The sequence below is a fragment of the Lutjanus erythropterus genome, chromosome 8 (assembly GCF_056507025.1).
Source record: "Lutjanus erythropterus isolate fLutEry1 chromosome 8, fLutEry1.hap2, whole genome shotgun sequence".
Lineage (NCBI taxonomy): Eukaryota > Metazoa > Chordata > Actinopteri > Lutjaniformes > Lutjanidae > Lutjanus > Lutjanus erythropterus.
Window position 1 is genome coordinate 6,430,288 of NC_139324.1, and position 17,113 is coordinate 6,447,400.

Genomic DNA, 17,113 nt, shown 5'->3' on the forward strand with positions numbered 1-17,113 from the left:
TAGATAAAACCCTTGGAATATGAAAATGTTCTTGATAGAGTCCCCTGAGTGTTTTATTGTTAGCACTCAGCAGGTGGAAAGGTTCTGAACAGAACCCCAGAGAGGGTTCTGGGTGGAACCATTACACCATAGAAATGTTCTCTACAGAATCTCTCATACGAGGTTTAGAGAGAAACCTTTCATAGATTGCCCTTTATGTGGGGTTCTAGGTATAACTTTCTGAAAGTGATCCAAGTGGAGAATTTATAAAAGGTTCTACCAGGAACCACCAAACAGCAAAGAGTGTACCTACAGGAGGTGACAGTTAACACGTCTCCAGTTTGAAAAAGTTAGCATGAAAGCTAAGCAATGTACTGCTGTGGATGGGGTCAACAGTAAAATGTACTTTAGCCATTTAAAAAAGGTCCATCTGAAAAAAGATCAGTATCAGTGTATGCAATATTTAGAATACTTTCATGAATTTACCTTGCTGTCAGACAGTGTTTTCCGATGGAAAATTGCCATTATATGAGTCAAATATCACTCTCTTGCTCAACCAGATTTCTTAGGCAAAACCAGCACTTTTACATCGCAGAACACAGGAGGTTCTGCTTCTATCACTTTGTTTGTTTGTGTTATTGGGTTACTTCTGTGAATCCAGACTAACCTTTTGCAACCTCAAAATCACACAATAACACAAACTAACCAATGGAGGCAGCAGTAGACAGCAACTCCTGTGTTATGTGAAATAAAAATGTTTTTGTCAACGGAGTCTGGTTGGTTTGGAGAGAGCAATAACTGGCTGATAAATAACGGCAGTCTCCTGTCAGAAAAGGCTGTCTGACAGGAAAGTAAAGTAGTGAAAATATTCTAAATACAGCGTACACTTCAACTGATAGTAGTTTTTTAACTGCTTGTACATTGTTTCACTGTTCAAGTACAATCACATGTAATTTGTAGCAGGCCTATAAATGCCTATTTCAGAGAAAAGACTATACAAAAATATATAGACATATAATAGAGGGTAGACAATGTAGATATAAAGTAAGATATAAAAATAGATAACAATATAACACTATACACACAGAGTAAGAATAACTGGTGCTGAGAGCAAAATATAAACACTGAGAGCAAGACAGACAGACATAAAATAAATACAGAGGGTGGAAATGTCTGGTGTTGAGAGCAAGTGGAGCCAGAAGTGCAGTATTGGAGAATTCAAGAAATATTGTATGGTCCAGATTATTGCACTTGAGGGATATAACACAGAGAACAGATATTGTACTTGTGTAATATTATATAGAACAGATATTGCACTTATGCTGAATAAATAGTCAGTGCTTGCCAGTCAGCAGAGGGGTGAAGATGCTGGGGCTGGGCTGGGTCAGGTCTCTGCAGATGTTGATGGCTGCAGCGGGTTCTGTAAAATGCCTAGTAGCGCTGAGCTGATGATCCTCTGAGCTGTTTTGATGATGGGCTGGAGGGCCTTCCTGTTCTCTGTTCTCAGCGGTGCAGCCAGAGTACCACACTGTCATCCAGTATCTAATGATGGACTCCATGGCACACATGTAAAAGTTGACCAGCAGCTGTTGTGGAAGTTCTTCAGGCACCTCAGGAAGTGAAGCCTCTGAAGACCTTCTATCGCTGTTGTGTTGATGGACCGTGACAGATCCTGGCTGGTGTGGACTCAGAAGTATTTGAAGCTCTGAACAGCTTCCACCCTCTCACTGGTGATACTGATGGAGTGGTGGTCATTATATTTCAGTCTCCTGAAGTCCAATAACAGTTCTTGTTTTCTTTGGGCAAAAAATAGTTTAGATAACTTTAAAATTCAAGGCCACAGATAGCAATAGATTTTGAGGTCTGAACCCAACTCAAACTCTTATGTTTTGAAATAAGCTTTAAAATGTTTTGCTGGTTGATAATGTTTAGTTGAGATCATTTACTTTTCTTCTTTGGATAAAATTCAAAGATTTAAGTTTATCTAAAGAAGAAACATAAAATATCTCATCAAAAGATCAGCCAGTAATACTTTTTCTAAACTCAAGGATTTGAGCTGGGCTCAAAACTTGAAAATCTATTGTAGTCTGTTGCCTTGAAAGTTTGAGATTTTTCAAATTTTTTTTTTTTGCTTTTACAGTCCACTACAAATAAGACTAAATGAAACCAAGTATATGGCTGGACTGTGAGTAGTCAGTATGCTAAACTGTGGCCAGATTGTTACACAGATAATCAGTGGTCATGTTTATTAAGTGAATTCCTTGTTCATCTGTAATTTTCTGCAGTGGTCCCAGTGATATTTGTTCTTTATGTGAGCTGAAGCAGCAGATCACATGACATGGTTAAGATACACCTGAATCAACAAATGTACATTATGCAGTTTATACAAGGCGAAAGGTATGAGCCTGCAAAGTTGAAAGCATTTTGTATTTTTTCATTCGAGCATGTGTATTAAAAGAACACGTTATAATTGTAGCCTAATAATATATATATATATATATATATATAATACAATGATAAATGGTGATCAAGGTAAATGACAGAGTTTTAAAAACAATGAAATGATGTGTAATTCTTTTTAACATGTTTAAGTTCCTTACTGTCAGATGTACAGTAGTTACGGTGAAGCAGCCACTGGAAATGAAAATCTTGAATGTCAGGCTAGAGAGCCAAGTCATTATGCAACTGTACACACCTCTGGTTTCCAAGCTCTTCACACTCCGACACAGTAGATTGCAGTAACATGCTGTAAGACTGTTTGCCACTCATGATAAAAATGGAATGGAAAAAGCAACTGAAAAACACATAAAATGCCTCCATACTGCTTGTCTGGTGTAATCCAAGTCTCCTAAAGCCCCAGCATGCCATTCAATTGCACATGCACACCATCACACCACACACACCCAGTTAAGATGGTGTGCACGCGCACATGAATGTGACTCCAAGCTAAGGATCTACAGTGAAGATTCAGGCTAAAAACATGGTGGAAATGATGCCTTTCAAGTCAGCTTAGCGTGTCGAGGCTTTAGAAGACTTTGATTACACCAGACGAGCAGTATGGAGGCATTTTATGTTTTGTTCTGCGTTTTTTTTTTGTTTTGGTTGTATTTTTTCCATTTGAAAACTGGTCACCATTTACCTTAATTGTCTGGGAGATTCTGCAGTGCTGTTTTCCTGTGAAACTCCAGCTATCACAGTGTGTGTCAAAATAAAACAAGTTGATGGACCCAAAACTGCAGACAGGGCAAAGCAGAGAGAGTTCAAAATGTACTTTAATAACAAAGGATGTTCCACAGACTTACAAACTAGACTGGCCGGTCAAACCAAAAGATGAAACCAGCAAGGCAAACAAATCCAAACAAGGCAAAAGTGGAACACATAAATACATCAAGCAAATTCAAAGTCCACAATGAAGCATAAATCCAAAGCACAGGGGACTGACGGAGAAGAGTGACGAAGTGACAGACCAATGGTGTAGCTTCCTCACTCACTGACTTACTTACTCAGCTACCCAGCAACCAACTGGGCTGGCCTCTCCGGTCCAGCCGAAAAATGTCTGTTTCTTCTAAAATATCATTTTCTGCACATTCTGTATTATTTAATTCCATTGCTCCACAAACAAGAGGTAACATTTCAGTAGAGCCACAAGTGTGTGAGTGTGCAACAGGAGCAGTGATGGTGTGTTATTATTGACTGAGCTCATGTAGCTGTAAGTCATTTTGGAGGAAGTCTCACAGCAGTTGACTTCTAAAGCAACAGCTCAATAAAGTGACGTGAGTTTGAATGATGGTACGTGCAAAGAATACAGTGTGTGTGTGTGTGAGAGAGAGATACCTTTGATGTAAGCGGAGGATGATCATAGACAGTCTTCAGCGTTCCTGTGATCTCATGGAAGTCATCATCTACCCAGGAGCGTCTGCGGAAAGGCGACATGATCTCATTCAACTCTGCTGACATTCTGTTTCCTTTCACCTCTCGATCTACTCCTTCTTCTTGTTTTTGCGACTTTTTGATTGTGAAGTGAAGAATACACTGTGAATAATGTAATATAGTATTTATGCTGGTAGCAGTGATCTCCATCAGTTTCGAACTTTGTTGTTCCCATTAGTCATTTCTGCCTCCCAGACACTAAAAGACTTTGAAAAGACTTCTAAAAGACTTCAGTCTGACACCCTCTCACATCTAAAGACAGTTTAATCTTTAAAGATTTAGCAAAGACTGGGGATCTTGCAAGGTCACTATTTACAAGACTATGACTAGGTTATTTTGTTCTTATCTCCACCTGTATTTTTGGGGGACATGTCTGTACATTTATTTCCCAATATATTGATTCTGAATTTTCACTTACCTATGATAATGTATTGTTTGATGTTTTTACATATTTCCTCCTAAACAAACAATCAAACAGTGCATCATCAATTTGATCCTAGTAATTACAAAATCTCTTCTATCATCATCTCAGTCTAGGTTTTCAAATCATTCGTCTTTTTTAATTTTTGAAAAAGAGGTAAACATGAACTTGGGCATGTGTGTTTTTTGTATGGTAGTGTTGCTGTTTTTGAGATCAGCTGCTATATTAAAGGTAGACAGAGATCTATAACCAAATCATCACAGACTCACAACAGGGCCATCATTCATTTGAAGTTTAAGAAAAAAAAAATCTACAACGGGAAGGCAAAGATCAAATGAACTACTTACACATTTACAAGATCAAAATTTCCACATTGTTCTATACAGATGTATTCATTTATATGGCACTCCTATGACTTGATGTAAGAACAGAAGTTGAAGCTGGGAATGATGTCATCCCCAAGTTGGCAGGGTTCCAGTAAACAAGTCAGAAATCAAGATGGACGCCATCAGAAAGGCTTTTGTTTTACTTTAGTCTTCTGGAAGTGGTTAGCCATTGTTAGCGATACCTTGATAAGAACGTATTTTGCAGTATTTTGCACATACAAACACTGTTGCAACATGTCCACAGAAAGGAATGTGGACTGTCCAACTGTACGACTAATTTAACGAGACAAAATAAAGATAAAGTGCTGATAAAGTATAGTATATACTACAGCCTTCACTTTCTCTTTATGCGTGAAGCAGCCATCTTGGATTTTGAGGTCAGAGATGGTGAGGTCCCAACTTTCCGAGTCCAAAATCCGATTCCAGGGGGCGTTCCAGTTGAAATTTCCGACTGGGACTTGGAAATTCTGAATTCCCAGTACAAATGGCGTGTACTGAAAGAGCAAGAGAGAAGCTACAGAACCCTAATCCCGAGATAACGAATGATAGAAACGCACCCACACTTTGAAATGTTTATGTACAAAAAAAGTTCTGAAAAGTTTCATTTTAACTGGACTTCTCTCCAGCAGCGAGCTGCGTCCTCCTGTCACACACACACTGACTGCCGGAACACAGCTCAGGAGAGGAAGACGTCTTTGAACTTCACTATTGGCATGACCCAAGAAGATTTTATCAGACCATCAAGACAGGGAAAAGACTTTCAGGACCACCTTACACCAGACGATCGGAACAGCAGGAGCTCACGTCAACTCCAGCAAGGTTTGACTCCGATACTGGAAATTTGTCTGTGACAGAGAGATGACCTCACTAGGTATAAAGCTGACACAAAAACATGGGAAAATACAGTCCAGGTTCGAAAAAACACCAAAGTTAGCCTTTAAGCATATATCTTGCCATTTCTGAAGCATCAAAAGTAAACTCTAGTACTTCCTTTGTGAGACTTCATACTTTGACAGAGCTACCCCACTTTGGGGTGGGCTGTAGCCTATCCCAGCTGACAGTGGGCAAGAGGGTCCACCCTGGATAAGTCACCTGTTCATCTCAGGGCTGACACATAGAGACAGACAACCACTCACACTCACATTCACACCTGCGGACAATTCAGAGTCATCAATTAACCTATTATGCTGCATGTCTTTGGACTGTTGGAGGAAGCTGTAGTACCTGAAGAGAACCCATGTGGACATGAGGAGAACATGCAGACTCCACACAGAAAGGTTCTGCCCCAGCCACAAACTCCCCAGCAATTCAAACTCAGAACCTTCTTGCTGTGAGGCCACAGTGTTAACCACTGCACCACCGTGCTGCCCTGTTAAATGAATATAAACAATGAAAACTGCATAATTAAGTGCCATTTATTTTTGAACATTAAGTCATTAGCTGGGCTCATTTTGTACTTTACTTATTATCAGCATATAATCGAAAATGTGCTAACCTTTACTAATTAAATTTTAAGTAAAAGTTATTTTTTAGAATTTAGTTAAAAGTTTGTCCTCTCACTTTGTTTCTGCCTTTTAAAAGCTCCAGCACCAGCAATTAGAATACTTTCCACAGTTTGGCAAATGCAAAAATAAAGTCACAGTGAAAGAACTATTATTCAAACTGAAGAAGTGGATATTTTAGTACAGCCATTCCCAAATCTAAGAATGCCATGGCCCAGTTTGAAATCTGAAAATCTTCTGAGGCCCAAACATTTAATCAAAACTCTGATCAACACAATTTACATTCCAGTGATGTCACAGGTCACCAAACAGAGTCTAAGTCATGCTCCTTCCAAACTAACAAACAGACAAATTAATAAATCTAACAACAAATATAAAGTACTTAGAGTTGCAACAATTAAACTATTAAACTACATATATTGTCCAAATTCTCTGATTTCAGCTTCTTAAAAGTGAATATTTTCAGTTTCTTTGCTCAGTAAACTGAATATTTTTGGGTTGTGGACAAAAAAAGGCATTTGAGGATGTCATTAGAGGGACGCCGGTCAATATTTGTCACCATTTTCTGACATTTTATGGGTCAAACAACTAATCGATTGATGGAGAAAATGGTCAACAAATTGAGCAACAATAAAAGAAATAATTGCACGGAAGACTTGAAAAATATGTGGAGCCCATAAAATGCCCACAACCGAAAGATATTCAGTTTACTGTCAGAGATGAATAAACAAACCAGAAAATATTCACATTTAAGAAGCTGAAACTGAGAATTCGGACCTTTTTTAAGTTAAAAAATTACTCACAACAATTAATCAATTATCAAAATAGATGCAGATTCAGTTAATAGTCAATAAATAACAGATCAATCATTGCAGCTCTAAGTGTTTTATCTTCATTAATAGGTTTATTACTTTGTACAGCTGTTCCTTCTTTTGTTGTGTGCAATTTATTTATTTATTGATTGATTTAAAGACATAAAATTGTGAAATGTCCACCCAGCAAAGCATTTTTTCACTTCGAGGTCATGATAATGAATTGACAGCTGTGTGTGCACTGTGTATGGTAGGATGTTGTAATCATACTAATAATCCCCATTTTGAAGAAATTAATCTATAATCTGATTACTTTTTTCCTGTAATTGTAATGGATTGCAGTTATTTTCTTTTTGTATCTAGATTACAAAATCCTGTTTCATGTAATCTGTTACTCCCCAGACCTGCATCTGAATATTGTATTCCATGTGTGCTGCCAATAGATCCTCATAAATCATACACAGCAGACCTTTAAACAGCATCATGCCAGTTCTGGTTTCTGATGTGTGATTCTCTGTGTCCAGCTCCAAGAAGCACTCTGGTTCACATCACAGAGGCAGATCATGACAGTGTTGCTTAATGATATCCTCTGCCGCTGTTGGTTTTGGAGTATTAAGTCTCGCCCCTGGCTGCGTCGAGAGCGGGGCTTGTTCCATTTTTCAAGAGCGGAGTAAACTGAACTTCCACACTTGGAGGCTGGAGGAGTGTTGCCTGTAGAATGCATCATCTCTCTGCTGCAGGAATCCCTTTAAGAGCCGTTTCTGTTTCTCTGCTACGACACTGCCCTCCAGTCTGGACTGAAAAAAACAGAGCAAATATTTTTTATTTCTGGCCACTTTGGATTTGCTGGTGATTTTGTTTGTTTGTTACAACATGCACATTCTACATGGTGATAAAAGAAGACCCCTGTGTTGCTTCTCTCAGCTCAGGCAAATTTCAACAAGTGTTATTCATGCACTGACCCTGTCAGTGGTTGTCAGCAAGTCAATTTTCTTCAGCTTCGTCCAGACTAATTGTGTTCTATCTTGTCCCCAGGGAACACAAAAATACACAGGGGGTGATCATTATAAGCCAGCAAAGAACAGACCTGTCCACACACAACTAGTGGCTCCTCTAATGTTATTAACAAAGCAGAAATCAATGCTGGTTAACATGGACTGGATCAATGGACTTCACGGCCCACAGGAGGGGTGAATAATTTGGTTACCGGTGGAGCTGACACAATGAATACACAACACTTTACTTAAAGCTCTCCTATTTAGCATTTATGAGGAGAATATAAACTTTCAATCAATACTTTATTACACACCATAATTTAGTTCTGCGCACGTTTACGTACTTGTTAAAGGGATAGTTCAGATTATTTAATGTGACTGTCTGACCTATTTGGGTAGTCAGTGTGTACATGGCATGCCACAGTTTAAAGAAGAAGAGAGGAGTAGCACCACAGAAGCTAAGTAATGTACTGCTGTGGACACGGTCAGAAATAAAAGCTATTTAGACACTTAAAAAAAGGTCCATCTAAACCCCCCCCCCCCCCCCCCCCCCCCCCAAAAAAAAAAACAGTGAATGCTTTTACTGTTTAATATCACTATCTCAGGTGTAATTTTCTCACTTCAAATTGTGCAATATCAATATCTCACTCAGGTATGTTATCTTAATTTTTGACAGTGCAATATTAATATGTGCAAAACACTACTGTTGAGTCTATTCTTTGTTTATATTGCATATGTTGTTCTATTTTGATATTTCCTCCTGCTTATATTGTTCCTACTTTTTAATATTTCCCATTGTATATATTGTTCCTTTTTTATATGTCCTATTGCTTCTATTTTACTTAGTTATGTTTACTTATTTATTATTCATTTTTTTCTGCTGCTAATATGTCCCCATTGGGGGACTAATAAAGAATTGTCTTATCTTATCTTATGTTGATGCTGTACCTTGCCATCAGACAACCTTTCCCAATGGGAAACTGCTCTTATATAAAAAATCAATACCAGCTTAAGTGTACACTATATTTAGAATATTTTCGCTGCTTTACATTGCCATCAGATAATGTTTTTTCCAAAAGTAAACTGCCTTTAAATAAACCAAAAATAGCTCTCTCCAAGCCAACCAAACTCCATGGGTAAAATTAGTAATTTTACCTTACAGATCACGGGAGTTACTGAACTACTTCTGCCTTGATTTGTTAGTTTGTGTTATTGTGTGATTTTGGTATATCTGAACTATCCTTTTAAGATGCAGAGGTCACACAGTAACACAAACAAATAACAATCATATCAAGGCAGTGGTACAGCAGTATCTCCCACCTTCTGTGGGGTAAAATGACTGATTTTACCCATGGAGTGTGGAGAACGGTGTTTGGCTTATATAATGGTGGTTTACCGTCAGAAAAAGCTGTCTGACAGGAAACTAAAGTGGTAAAAATATTCTACATACAGTGAAGACCTGAACTGATAATGAGTTTTTTAAGTGGCTAAAATCCATTTTGCTGTTGACCTCCTGTTGCTTCTCCAAACTGGGGGTGTGTCAATAGGCATCTACTGTAAATAATACACTGACAATGGACAAATACCTCATACACCCCAATATTAAATAATCTTCCCTTTCACCATAACTCCTCCTGTTGACACTGATAAGTTTGTTACACAGAACCATCTGCAAAGTCGTCCTTAGAAACTATTTGGAAAAGGGCTTGCACTTTTCAAAAAAAAAAAAAAAAAAAAAAATCTTACTTCAGATCAAACTCTTGCCAAAGCCAGTCACGAGAAGAGTGAAAACATCATTTCCATCAACAAAAGCCTTCAGTGGAGTTCTTCGCTCCTCTTTCAATGAAGAAATTCTTTCCTAAAACTACAACTAGCCATAAGTACCTCCGAGGAAACTGATTGGCTGCACCACTTTCAACGGATAACTTGAAGACTGGCAAGACTGATTCTCACAAACACAGCTGCCGATAAATGGTAGCTGCTGCATAAATAGTAAATAGCAAACAAGACAATAGTAAAACAGTTGCAGTGATGAATGTCGTTATGTGAGATGTTATAATTGTTCGACAAAAATTGTAAACATATGTGTTTATAACTACATTATAGTGCATGAAAAAGCATTTATTTAATCCAACACATGAAGGCCTGAGTGTGTGCTTGTGTATGTATTTAAGCTTGTGTGTGGGGAAGAGGAAGCTCATCTGTCTAGCTGACGGCAGCAGAGGTGCTGTCTGCAGAGTGCTTATCAGGAACACGGTGAGCGGTGGGGAGGAGTAGGCGGGAGGAGGAGACGGGAGGAGGAGGAGGAGGAGGAGGAGGAGGAGGGTGGTGGTATGAGATGAATGGCAAATGGTGTGTCTGAGTTTAGAAAAGCTGCTTCTTTGGGACGTGATCGCACAAAGGGGTCTGCAAGAAAAAACGTTTTCCTTTGCCTGCTGCCCCGAGACCAGACATGTCAGATGGTATTGTCACACAGAAAGCGGGCTGGAAGAACCACATGTGGTTATGTTTCCTGTCTTTCCTTTGCTTTCTGCCATCCATCTTTACCAGGCGTGACTCTTGAGGAGAATGTATTGCTGGAGCCCCGGGCTGCATGGCTTGTTTTTGTGATAGCTTATGAATAATCTTCACCTCACTCTCCTCTACATTTTACTCCTCAACAGCGGCCGTCCTCTGTGGGATTGGTGTTCCCTGAAGTCCTTCATTTCTTCACTGGGGAAATAAAATAAAACATTAAAACAATTAATTGAACAACTGATTATTAATCAACTGCTAAATTAATCTTCAGGTGTTTTGATAATTTCAGCTAATTTCTGATATTTCAGCTTCTCAAATATGAATATTTTCTGGTTTCTTTACTCCTCTCTCAGAGTTGTGGACAAAACAAGACATTTGAGCACTTTTAAAAATGCTGATCAGCATTTTCTTACATTTTAAAATCAATTAATCAAGCAAATGATCAACTGATTAATCAATAAAGAAAATATTCCTTACAGAAAAGACCTGAAAAATAAATCCCAAACATATGGAGCACACAGATGTGGCCACATGTGACCCAGGCTCCTCTGAATGTGGTCTGAGTGAACAGGTCTTGCGTCTTGGGTGCACTGACACCTGTACTTAGAGCTTGTGATTCTGAGTTACCACGGTGATAAAGACCAACATTGTTAAGGCACTGGGTTTGACCTTTACCTCCACCAAACTTATGCAAATAGAGCCTGTTTACACCTTGCATTAATATATGTCTTGGGCGATCTGATCACAAGTGCACATGTGCAGGTCTAGCCTACTTTACAAACACCATTTTGCCGCCAGTCTTGTCATCAGCTAACTTTAACCTTTGTGTCTGAGGCTAATGGCTTTCTGGTAAATGCTCTAAATCACTGGTTCCCAACCTTTTTTCCTTGGAGTCTCCCATACTTGTATCTAGGAAAGCTGAGTGTCCAATGGACGGCTAACTAACGTATATAAAAATGTCTAGAAACTGCTGTTTACATTTGATTGTTAAGTATGATGAAAATATGTCAGTAATGGAAGCAAAAAAGTTCAGAAATATTGCAAGTGCCCCCCCTAAAAGATACCAATATCATCAGTGGCCCCAAGAAAACTGAGTTTGAGACCCTGATCTAGATATACAGCACTGCAGTTCATACCTTTAACTAGCTGATGAAAAAAACTGATCAAGTAGGAAGTGGCTGTGGACTAAAATTCTTATGTGGTCCATGGGTGAGGGATGAACCCACTAGCGATAGCCTCAGCCCTCATCTGCAAACATCCTGTCAGCTTCACGCTCGCGTGACGACAGCATTCACGCCACGCTGAAGGCTCTGTATTGTCCGCACATTCCTCCTCCCTTCCTCACCCACTACTGTGGGTGGAGGAAACAATCAGAAAGTGTTTCTAAAGTTTGCTGGAAGAATTACGCATAGGTTACACACGGGTTATCCAACCAGCATCAGGGTCTGACAGAGGCCCACGTAACTTCTCCTGCCCGGGTTGGGCTGGACTCGTGGTCAGATATGATGTTCATTTTGTATGTTATAGATCATAATTGGTAAATCTTTGTTTTTCTGAATCCCAATAAACACGCAGACACAAACACTAGAGCTGCTCCAGCTGTCATGTGACTGATCTGTTAAAGATGATCTGACAGCTGTGATCCCATCCCATGTGCACTTTTCAGGTCTACTGAGATTTCTTAGGCTTTATAATTATAGTAATAATTCATTATTCCTTATTAGTGAGAATAATTTTAAAGACAAAAACACACAAATGCACACTTTTGAACATAAATGAAGATGTTTTCTGATCACGGAGACTTGTGTGTTTGCGTGTGCAGACAGACATGTTGCACCACAGACTTTGTGCTTCGACCAGGTTTTAGCAGGTCTGTGCTGCAAATGGTTTCAACTACAAAGTGCCGTGCACAAGATGTTTTCATTTTACCTTCAGTTTTAGATCTCCTGCCCAAGGGCCTACAAAATAGGCGCAAGTTCATTTGCTATGACAACTGTGCTGGTGTAAGATAGTTATGCAACTTGCATATTCCTGTTCACAGGGCTGACCCTCGCTTTGCTACGGTCCGGCAAAAAAGGCTCAGTTGAAGTTTGGTGGTATATGATGACTCTGCATTTTTCCAATTATAGAGAGGTCAAGATGGATTAACTTTTTGACGAAATCATATCCTGAGACATGGAAAAGATTCCACTGATGCATAACAATTTTGCTCACAGGTTTACTTGAAAATTAACCTGAATCTCTACTCAGTGGAGCACTACAGTCACACAAACACTATATACTGCACAGGGCTTTAATCTGTGGCCTTTTCTTGTTCTCCCTTCTCGGCCGAGCAGCAACATTCTGCACCATCAGTTAAGTCTACTTTGTGCTGAAAGGCTTCTTAATACAGGCCTATTATTGTGTTTCCTGGCAACACAAACCAACACAATCAAAGGAGGGTTTCATGGAATCAGATGAAAAATTGTACATCAGTCAACACAACAGTGAACTGTGTCCCAAATCTCAGGTAATACTCCTTCAGCACCAATGTAACTGCGGCCTTTATTCACAGGAAACGGCATTTTCATAACTACAACAGTTTTAATGAAATCACAGTTTTCGTTTTGGGAGATTTTCAGTGTGTTTCAGACTTTATAATGGGTGTGTATTGCGTGCAGTCATTAGAGCTAGAGTAGGTGATGTCATCACTAGAGTGGAGAGGAGCTGTAAAATCATCTAGAAATTTTCTTTTAAACTCACGTCCACGGCCACAGTGTTCACTCTACATACACAAGTTATACATCAGATTATAGGAAAAGTCGAGCTGGTCACAGAGGTGTGAGCGCCGAAGCAAACAGACAAATGGTTTTGGTTGGCCGAGGTCCAAAAAGACAATAAATCCAACCAACTGCCCCATTCACTCCCATGTTAAGCGAGAGCCAAAATTTCTGGAAGAAAGCAGGTGATCCCAGTTTTTTCCATCGTGGTGGTGGCCTCAGTTTTCACACCACAGAAATAAATTTTTCACCATCGTGTTCATCAACCTGTCCTCTCACTCACCGTATGTGGTTTTTAGCTGTAGCAATTACGGTGTTTCATTAAACAGCTGTAGTTTGAGAGGTACGTTGTCTCAACTGTTGCCTCTTTTTGGAGTATTTAAAACTGACTGTCCCGTTGCTCACAGGTGATTGGTCAGTTTATCAACCTGAGTTTGCAGTTAAAACCTCATACAGAGACAATTACACCTGAAGCAGCTCAAGGTTTGAAATTATTAACAGATTAAAATGACTGTCTTTCTGTCTGTCTCTGTCTCTGTCTGTTTCTGTCTGTCTCTGTCACTCTCTGTTTGTGTCTGTCTTTGTCTTTCTGTGTCCATTTTTGACATTTTTGTCTGTGGTCTATTTCAACTGTTCATAAATTCAACCCTTGATCTTCTTCAGGTTCTTTCTTTCTTTTGGTCCTTTCAGTATTCAAATTTCTCTGTGCTGTAACATACAGGTGATTGGCCAGTTTCACCAACCTGAGGTTTGTCCTGTCTTCTGATTGGTGGATTGACCTAAAGCTGTTTTTTGACAATTAAAACCTCATACAGAGAGAATTACACCTGAAGCAGCTCAAAGTGTGAAGTTATTAACAGTTTAAAAACACTGCCTGTCTGTCTGTCTCTGTCTGTGTCTTTCTGTGTCCAACTTGGACATTTTAGATTGCAGTCTATTTTAATTGTTAATAAATTCAAAGTTTGAGCTGGTTAATGTTAAATTCATTCATTCATTCATGAAGTGTCCATCTTGTCTACACAGTGGATACATGTCCACTCACAGCTGCTGGGCAGAAATTGATAAGGTTGATTGTGATTGGCTTAATTGAATGTCGAGCTCTAAGTTCTGTCCTGCTTACTGACACAACTTCTCATATATACACACACAAAAGCTGTTCTTTGTGTCTGGAAGGGGATTTTTTTTGACACACACTCTCACCCATATACATACAAACACGCATGATAACGCAGGCACATACACAGAGACACACACACTCGCATACATACACACATGCACACACACAGACACACGCAACCTCAATGATAAATGCTATTAATACTTCAATATGGTGGGGATACTAGTCGGCAGCGAGCCTCAGGCACACTCAAAATTGTGTGCGAAATTTTCTAGTTCCACAATGTGAGCTACACCCACCAGCCATTGTTTTTACGACTGTGCCCAAGGCAGCCTGAAAATTCCACCTGACGAGTGCCGCACTAATCCATTGTGCTGTGCTGCAATTTGTAGCCAACATACTGAGAGTGGCTCTCCAAGTCACACCTTGAACAACACAGAGGCCAGGAGCAAAATTACTTTCAATGTCTTAATTTCGGTTACTTTTAGTTCTTGCTTGTCCTGCTGCCACTGTGACCCGACTGTGGATAAGCAGGAGAAAATGGGAAGCTGGATGGGCAACTATCAGTACAGTGTTGCGTGTAAACTACAACAAATTTATTTATCACTTTAGCTGCTTCCTCCTTTTGGAGCGACCTACATGATCGATAATTATTTGAATCTACTGATTTGAAACTTTGCGATCATGATAGACTTTTCAGCTTTATTGTCATATGCACAATAGTTACAGAGAAACAGTCACTGCCAATGACAGCCTTGAATGTCAGGCTAGAGAGCCGAGTCACTACGCAACTGTACACGCCTCTGGTTTCCCAGCAACACTAACTAAAAGCACTTCACACTCCCACACAATGGGTGGTGGTAATGCGTCCTAATGCTGGTTGCCACTTGTGATAAAAACAAAGAAAAAGAACTTAACTACTACAATGTACAACTACTGCCTACTAAATGTAGGATTACACCTGTCATCACCAGCAGACTGATCACACTGAAGTGAACTCAAGCAAGACATGACTGTATCATGACTGACTGCTGTGATCTCACCCGGTGTTACACTATATTTGGTAACCCATTAGATTATGTGGCCTGCAGTGTTGGAAGATGAACTCAGATCATCTTCATCTTCATAGTTCACCCAAAAATAAAAATTCAGTCTACTCATCACCCTCATGCTAATTGAAGGTCAGGTTTAGTTTTTTCAGTCCACAAAACACTGCTTTAGTTTCACAGTAAAACAGTGTTGAAGAATCTCCCAAACAATTGAAGTGAATGGTAACCAGTTTTTCAAACAGAAAAAACAACTGAAAAACACATAAAACTAAATTAAAATGCTGCTTTTACATCACTCTTCAGTATTAATGATGTACTTTATTAAATGTATTTAACATATCCGATACTGTTCTTAAGTAAAGGATCTGAGTTCTTCCTCAAACAATGTGGGTCGCAGGATCTGGTGGGTAACCAAATATGATGTAACACCAGCCTGCAGCCCCTCGCGTCACCAAAACATGTTGCAGCAAATTTTCCAAACAGATGTTATTTGGATAAACTGACCACATATGGGTAATCTCATGAAAACACATTAATGCGTCACTTATTAAAGGGATAGTTCACTCAAAAATGAAAATCCAGTCATTATTACAGGACAATGGAAGTGAATGACAACCAGTTTTCAAATATAAAAAGCAGCAGAATAAAAACATAAAATGCCTCCAGTAGGGATGTTCCTGGCGACTAGTCGACTTGTCTAACACTAAGGAAACACTCTTAAAGCTATTAAAATTTTGCAGAATTTATTAATTTATAATGTTAAAATACTGTGTGTATTAAGAGCCATTTGAAGCCATTTATCAGAGTCTACAGTCGCCAAATCATACTTTAAATTAAATGTGCGCTACTTTGTGCTGTTCAATAAAAACCTTACACATTAATGTACAAAACATGACAACAACTCACTAAATGCTTCACCTTTTCAGACCAAAGAGGATGACGGTGTCTGTGGGTAAAGGACCCAGAGCTGATGTTAACTGCCAGCCTGCAGCAACAGCAGCAGCAGCAGCAGCTCTGCTTGCAGGTTTACGTCTGTGTATGTGCTTAATGTGGTCACGTTTCTCCAGTCAACTGAATATATATATCATCTTATTCTGTCACAGTCTACATTCAACATTATTTCCATTTTCTAGATTAAAACACCAAATTGTGTTGGTTTTATGAGCTGTCCGACTTTGCTGACATAAACATCTGCGGTTGCCAGGTAAATAAAACAACTAGTATTTCTAGTGCCAACTGGTGAGAGTGGGGACGTTTAATCGTATAGTTGAATAATTGTGCACATCCCTAGCCTCCAGGCTGCTCATCTGGTTTAATCCAAGTCTCCTAAAGCCCCAACATGCCAAGCTGACTATAAAGTATTATTTACTCATTTTTCGCCTGAATCTTTAGCTTTAGTTTGGAGCCACATGTACATGCACACTGTCTGAACTGGGTGTGTGTGGTGTGACGGTGTGCAAATGGCATGCTGGGGCTTTAGGAGACTTGGATTATGTCAGACAGGCATTATGGAGGAAAGTTATATTTTCCTAGTTGTTGTTTTTTTTTTTACATTTTGAAAACTGGTCACCATTCACTAGCAGTCTTTAAGAGATTCTGCAACACTCTTTTCCTGTGAAACTCCGGCAGTGTTTTGTTGACTAACA